This window comes from Mesoplodon densirostris, chromosome 8 (genome assembly GCF_025265405.1).
Source record: "Mesoplodon densirostris isolate mMesDen1 chromosome 8, mMesDen1 primary haplotype, whole genome shotgun sequence".
In the NCBI taxonomy this organism is placed as follows: domain Eukaryota; kingdom Metazoa; phylum Chordata; class Mammalia; order Artiodactyla; family Ziphiidae; genus Mesoplodon; species Mesoplodon densirostris.
Genome location: NC_082668.1, coordinates 86,515,013 through 86,523,275, shown reverse-complemented (window position 1 = coordinate 86,523,275; position 8,263 = coordinate 86,515,013). Strand labels below are relative to the sequence as shown.

The 8,263-nt window shown below is 39.2% G+C and overlaps 1 pseudogene; it reads left to right on the top strand.

The window, feature by feature from the left end:
• The first annotated feature begins 2,018 nt into the window (after positions 1–2,018).
• Positions 2,019–2,479, top strand: LOC132495191 (ubiquitin-conjugating enzyme E2 variant 1-like; annotated as a pseudogene).
• The last annotated feature ends 5,784 nt before the right edge of the window (positions 2,480–8,263 follow it).

Sequence of the window (8,263 nt, the reverse complement as noted above, 5' to 3'; positions counted from 1 at the left end):
TATGTCTACAATTTGGGAAAATGCACTTCCAGCATCAGGTCCTATTCTAGCTACTTGTCTTGACACCCAGTCAAAAGTAATTTCAGGAAGTGATATATTACAACTTTCCCTTTTTTGTATTGGAGGCAAACAGCTTTTAATAAGTTGTTAATATATATTGTAGACATATAATCACAAATATGCAACTATTCATTACAGGTCAAATTGCCCAGCATTTAAAAAGAGTCAAAATATAAATTCTTTTTTAAAATTACCATGTTTTAAAAAACAGGCAAATCTTAATTTTCTTCTTTGGTCTTTCATCACTTTGGTCTGATATTTTCATCAAACTGTGCCAGTTCAACAATAGTGCTTTTGCCAGCATGTTATTTATATATGTCCAAAGCAGGATGTTGTCAACTCCTTTGAGACAACCTGGGTCTATAGACCTCTCAACAAATTGACCTCAGAATGGACTATTTGGTTACTTCATATGTTTGTTATTCTTTGACAAAAGCTTCTCTGGAGACTGCATCAAAATGCTTTTTAGTCCAGACGTGGCCCCAGGCTTACTAACTGGCCATTTTATGTTACAAGTACATTTCTAAGTGTTAATCTTCTGCTTACATAAGATAAACTGGAACACTAAAATTTTTTTCCAACGAAAATGAAGAAAAGATGTGGATTTATAATGGGATAGGAAGCAGGGAGAAGGAGAGATAGAGGCCATGCTTTCTACTCATTAACTTTCCATTAATAAACTAAGATAAATTCTTGCTTTATAACTCTAATGGTATTTGTGAGCAGCCTGTTGGCAGGCACCATCTTAATAACAAGTAAAAATATTTCATTCACAGTCCTAGAAGCGCTTCTTCTTTTAATACCAATGCTAGTTGTATCTAATATATATGCAATCCTAGTAACTGGTAGTTTACGTAGGTCTTGAGACCACTTATTGCTATTTACTGTGGTTGTATCTTTAATTAAAACAATAATTTCAGGGGCTTCCCTGGTGGCACAGTGGTTGAGAGTCCGCCTGCCGATGCAGGGGACGCAGGTTTGTCCCCCGGTCCGGGAAGATCCCACATGCCGCGGAGTGGCTGGGCCCGTGAGCCATGGCCACTGAGCCTGCACGTCCGGAGCCTGTGCTCCGTAACCGGAGAGGCCACAACAGTGAGAGGCTCGCGTACCGCAAAAACAAAACAAAACAAAACAAAAAAACCCAATAATTTCCATGGATAAATAAAACAGCGAAGCTTAATTCAGAACTAGTTAATATCCTACTTCCAATTTATCTAACTATTAGGATTAATGGCAAAAAGTAAATGTTATAATAATCAGTCATTATTTTTTATCTTTCCTTAGCAATGTAATGAGGGGAACAATTTTTCTGATTAATCAGATGTCTTTGTGGCATGGACATATATACACTACCAAACGTAAAATAGATAGCTAGTGGGAAGCAGCCGCATAGCACAGGGAGATCAGCTCGGTGCTTTGTGACCACCTAGAGGGGTGGGATAGGGAGGGTGGGAGGGAGATGCAAGAGGGAGGAGATATGGGGATATATGTATACATATAGCTGATTCACTTTGTTATACAGCAGAAACTAACACAACATTGTAAAGCAATTATACTCCAATAAAGATGTTAAAAAAAAAAAAGATTCACCCCAAAGGTTTTTCTAGATAACTAACTAGATCATAATATCTAACTATATTCTAATTACAACCCAAATATCTAATGAAATAATTCTGAAGTAGATAATTCTTGTGACTTTTAAGAATTCTAATTAGGCAATTAGGTATCTTGAAAGAAAGGTATTTGTTAGACCCATTTTGAGCTCTCAATATAAGCAGTTTGGTCTTAATCTTAAAATACGTATTTGAAAGATATTTATTCACCTGAGCAAGGTATTGTGCAAAGTCTTGTTCATGTGTATCTCTCAGTGTTGGGCTTACTGGGAGTCAGTGGGAAGAACTAAAGAACGTAATCTGGGGGTGAAGAAGGGGCCGGCCTTGGAGTGACAGAGACGCAAGATGGTAGCCACCACGGGCTAGGGAGTAAAAGTCCCTCGCAATTTCCCACTGTTGGAAGAATTTGAAGTAGGCCAGAAAGGAGTAGGAGATGGTACAGTTAGCTGGGGTCTAGAAGCTGACAAAGACATGACACTTACAAGATGGACAGGGATGATAATTGGGCCTCCAAGAACAGTTTATGAAAACTGAATAGACAGCCTTAAAATAGAATGTGGACCTAAATACCCAGAAGCACCCCCCTTTGTAAGATTTGTAACAAAAATTAATACGAATGGAGTTAATAGTTCTAATGGAGTGGTGGACCCAAGAGCCATATCAGTGCTAGCAGAATGGTAGAATTCATATAGCATCAAAGTTGTCCTGCAAGAGCTTCGGCGCCTAATGATGTCTAAAGAAAATATGAAACTCCCTCAGCCTCCTGAAGGACAGTGTTACAGCAATTAATCAAAAAGAAAAACCACAGGCCCTCACTTAGCCCCCATTCAACTTAAGCAGTCGTCTTCATTTTTCACAGTAGTAAATTTTCTAGATACGTCTTGTAGACCTCAAAGTACTGGAAAGGAATCTCCCATTCAAAGGCAGTTTATTGTAAGATACTGTAAATGATACTAATTTTTTGATACTATTTCCATTTGAAATATATAAGTTGTGTTATAACAAATCATCCTGTCAAATGTAACCACCGTCCACATAGTTGAACTTCTGGGATCAAGAAAGTGTATTTAAATCGATTCTCATCATAACCGGGCGGGGCACATCTAACTCAACTGTCAAAAGACACATCCCGCAATCACCTTGCTGCTGATTACATGGCCTGGGGTCTCTGCATTCTCCCCTTTCCCCTCCCCCTGCCTCCACCCTCCCTGCAACAGCCCTCCAGCTGGGGGTGGCTTCTTAGAGTAGATGTGAAGGTTTCAGGTCACAGCCTGTGGGACTACTCGTGGGTGTGTGTGGGGTGCTTCGTCTGCACCCCTGGTTTCTTTCTTTAACTCTTAAATGCTGCCCCCCTTCCAAGCCATCATTCTCTTCCCACTCTCCACTACCACCCTTGGTCAAAGCATAGATTGTAACCCCCTCGGCTCCCCTCTGAAATTGGCCTTTGGTGAGGAATTCAGGGATTTCCCCATATCTTCTCCCCTCACCTTAATCGAGGGGTGCTGCTTTTTCCTTCCTCCTCCTCAAGTCCCTTTTTTGCACCATCACCACCCAACACCTTCCATGACACTTCCTTGCTTTGGCCAGAAGCCATCAGGTAAGGTTGGAGAGCCTCTCTGACCTCCCTCATTTAGTTTTGGAACCACACTTATTTACTCTCCACCAGCTTGGGAAATGAATATTAGGTTCTCAGCCCTGCCACCCTCTGCTGTCATCATCAGCTGATACGTTTTTTTAGCTCAGGTTTTTTTTTTTTTTTGCAGTACGCGGGCCTCTCACTGTTGTGGCCTCTCCCGTTGCGGAGCACAGGCTCCGGACGCGCAGGCTCAGCGGCCATGGCTCACGGGCCCAGCCGCTCCACTGCATGTGGGATCTTCCCGGATCGGGGCACGAACCTGTGTCCCCTGCATCGGCAGGCGGACTCTCAACCACTGCGCCACCAGGGAAGCCCCATAAGTAGACTTTTTATTGTCCGACCATTGCCTGATTTTAATATAACAAAAAGAAGTGTGCGTTACTATTTAAAAAAAGAAAAAATGTAATCTGATAACAGCACTTACTCTTTCAGAAGATGACAGATTCCAACAAGCATCACCTCGATCTTTTATAAGCGTTAGCTTCCCTTATATCAATATGTAATTATTTTCTACCTGGGAGAGCACTTGTTCTGTCTTTCAACTTTCTTTATACCCCACATTAACAAGTAAGGTGCCTTAGTTTACCATTTATGGCTCACAATGAGATGATCCCAAATCATTCATTTTCCCTGTTCTTCTCTCATATTCTATGCCACCACTTTCTCCATGAAGCCTTCTCTGAGGTCTCTTAGTACAAAGGGATCTTCTCCCCTCAATGCTCTATAACATTCTCCTATGCCTCTTCTTAGGAACCACCACATTTGATCTAGTTTTCTAATTCTTCATGTATATATATTTCCCAATTCCTAGTTGTTCTGTTTCTGAGGGCTGTGCTTTTTCCGTGTGTACCCTTATTAGACACCCCACCCCAAACACACACACACACACACACACACACACACTCTCTCTCTCTCTCTCTCCCTCCCTCCCTCCCTCCCTCCCTCTCTCTCTCCTGACCCATTCTCAATAAAATCTATTGATGCTTTTTTGTTTGTTTGTTTGTTTTCGCAGTACGTGGGCCTCTCACTGCTGTGGCCTCTCCTGTTGCGAAGCACAGGCTCCGGACGCGCAAGCTCAGTGGCCATGGCTCACGGGCCCAGCCGCTCCGCGGCATGTGGGATCTTCCCGGACCGGGGCACGAACCCGTGTCCCCTGCATCAGCAGGCGGATTCTCAACAACTGTGCCACCAGGGGAGCCCTATTGATGCTTTAATGAAGCTTTCTGAGAAATTTAATTTTCAGATGTATTATCTAGTATGGGATATTTTCATAAAATCCCAGTTTCCATGATAACAATGCCAGCATCATACTCAAACTATTACATCTTCAGAAAGCTTTAGGACTTATAAATTAGAGTTTGAAATGCAAAAATGGGACAACATACCAAAGAAAGTGTATGTATACAGAAAGCATCTGTATAGGCATGATTCAATTAGTAAACATCATTGGTTTCCAAAATTCCACTGAGAACTTTAGGCAGGTTCCATTTAGTGACATTTATGTCTTGTGTTCTTATTGATTGGCACTTATGTCTTATCATTTGTTAAGTATTTTGAATACCACTCCATATACGTGAACTCTTCAGTTTCAAGTCATGGGCTCTCTTCTCCCCAATATAATGTTTGTTTGAGTATATTATTGGGCAATACAGAGAAGAAAATGAGCACCCAGTTTTCTCTGCAAGGTTAATAGTGACTCTACAATCAAGGCATTTCAGGAAAAAAATCTCTATCAACTGAACAAACAGAATAAACACTGAAGATAATATGCTCATAGATGAAGTTGAGTTTGTGTAGTTCTGAGAAAATCAAAGTTGTGGGAAAATATTTGTTTTGGGGCCATTGTAATTCTTCACATATTTCACTGTCACTACTCTAAAAAAGTAGTTCTGAAGTTTGTTTCATTTTCTTTCGATTATTGTATAAAACATGAAATGAAAGTTAGTAACATAGAAGCTCCCCCCATAAGAAATGTTATTTATACTGCTTTCACAATGAAATAGAAATACACTCTTAAAGTTGTATTTCAGAATTTGCAATCTTCTTTAAATGAAAGATTTCAACAGAAAAACAGAGATTTTAAAAAATATAAGTTTCTGACATTATCTCAGATAGTTTTTGAAATATTCATCATTTCTCTCACATAATAAACAATATATTAAACTACATACAAAATAAATGACAAGGTACTACTGTATAGCACAGGGAACTATATTCAATATCCTGTAATAAACCACAGTGGAAAAGTATATGAAAAAGAATATATATATGTATAACTGAATCAGTTTGCTGTACAGCAGAAGCTAACACAACATTGTAAATCAACTATACTTCAATAAAAAAAACTATGTATTACCTTTCCTTTTGAAGACAATGAAGATATATAGTTTTATTCTAGAATCATTAGTAGAAAAAATCTTTAATACTTAGGAAATTTAGAACACACTGTGATGGTACATTTTATATGTCAAGTTGACTGGACCACAGTGTGCTCAGATATTTAGTAAAACATGTGGGTGTGTCTGTGATGGTGTTTTTGGATGAGAATAACAATGAATCTGCAGACTGAGTAAAGCAGATTGCCTTCCCTTATGTGGGTGGGCCTCATCCAATCAGCTGAAGGCCTGAATGAAACAAAAAGTCTGGCTGTCTCTCAAGTAGCAGGGAATTCCTCCTGCCTGACTATAGCTGATACATTGGTCTTTATCTTTTCCTGCTTTTGGATTCAAACTGAAACTGATTTTTGTTTTTTTCTTTTTTTTTTTTTTTTTTTTGCGGTATGCGGGCCTCTCACTGTTGTGGCCTCCCCCGTTGCGGAGCACAGGCTCCGGACGCGCAGGCTCCGGACGCGCAGGCTCAGCGGCCATGGCTCACGGGCCCAGCCGCTCCGCGGCATATGGGATCCTCCCAGACCGGGGCACGAACCCGTACCCCTAGCATCGGCAGGCGGACTCTCAACCACTTGCGCCACCAGGGAGGCCCATGTTTTTTTCATTTTTAGTACTCTGGTTTGTTTTTCTTTTCTTTTTTTAAGAATTTTTATTGGAGTATAGTTGATTTACAATGTTGTGTTAGTTTCAGGTGTACAGCAAAGTGAATCAGTTATACATATATACACTTTTATTTTTTATTTTTTAGATTATTTCCCCATATAGGCCATTACACATTATTGAGTAGAGTCCCATGTGCTGTACAGCAGGTTCTTATTAGTTATCTATTTTATATATAGTAGTGTGTATATGTCAATCCCAATCTCCCAATTTATCCCTCCTCCCCTTACCCCCTGGTAACTATAAGTTTGTTTTCTATATCCATGACTCTACTTCTGTTTTGCAAATAAGTTCATTTGTACCCTTATTTTTAGATTCCATATATAAGCGATATCATATGATATTTGTCTTTCTGTGTCTGATTTACTTCACTCAGTATGACAATCTCTAGGTCCATCCATGTTGCTGCAATGGCATTATTTTGTTCTTTATTATAGCTGACTAATATTCCATTGTGTGATACTGATTTTTCTTTTGTTTTCAGCCTGCTGGCTTTCTAACTGGAAGATGTACCATTGGTTCTCCTGGGTTTCCAGCTGCCGACTGCAGCTCTTGAGATTTTGCAGCCTCCATAATTGCGTGAGCCAATTCCCTAAGATAAATCTCTTTATAAATGTAAATATAAATATCACTATGGGGGGACATATACATACGTATACAACCTGTTGGTTCTGTTTCTCTGAAGAAACTTGATTAATACACACAATGTAAATTAAAACTTGGAAACACTGACAGAAAATCCCTTGAGTTACTATCTAACTTGCTGTTTAAAAAAATCTTTTGATTATAATATGTATATTTATTTCCTAGACGAAATAAATTGTTGCTCATCCTCATAATGTGTTTTTCAAAAACTAAAATAGTTAAATTATAGATCCATCCCTTTTTCCTCAACTTGACTCAAGGCAAATTATAATAATCTAATCATTGACAGTTCCCCACAAAATTTATATCCACTTCAAAATCAGGATGATTTAAAAAACAGTTAATAAATTTCATATTTCATAATTAGAAATTCTTTGACTTGTAAATTAATCCTTTCCACAACTAATTGCTTTGTATTTTCAGGCAATAGAGATTTTAAAAAGACCACGTCCTATAAGTACATACAATGGAATATTACTCAGCCATAAAAAAAAGAACGAAATTCTGCCATTTGCAATAATGTGGATAGACTTAGAGGATAGTATGCTTAGTGAAATAAGTCAGACAGAGAAAGACAAATACTCTATGTAATCACTTATATGTGGAATCTAAAAAATAAAACAAAAGAACATATATAATAAAACAGAAACTGACTCACAGATACAGAGAACAAACTATTGGTTACTAGTGGGGAGAGGGAAGCAAGGTGGCAAGATAGGGGTATGGAATTAAGAAATACAAACTACTATGTATAAAATAAATAAGCAAAAAGATATATTGTACAGCACAGGGGAATACAGCCATTATTTTGTAATAACTTTAAATGGAGTATAATCCATAAAAATATTGGATCACTATGTTGTATAGCTGAAACTAATATAATCTGTAAATCAACTATACTTCAAAAATATTTTTTGAAAAGAATGGTAAAAAACATATGGGCCTCCCTGGTGGCGCAAGTGGTTGAGAGTCCGCCTGCCGATGCAGGGGATACGGGTTCGTGCCCCGGTCTGGGAGGATCCCATATGCCGCGGAGCGGCTGGGCCCTTGAGCCATGGCCGCTGAGCCTGCGCGTCCGGAGCCTGCGCGTCCGGAGCCTGTGCTCCGCAACGGGGGAGGCCACAACAGTGAGAGGCCCGCATACCGCAAAAAAAAAAAAAAAAAAACAAAAAAAAAAAACATAAGACTACATCCAATATAATTTGAAACTTCATTTTTCAAAAAAACTCAGCACCAGGCTAATCTTGAAACTTCATGAT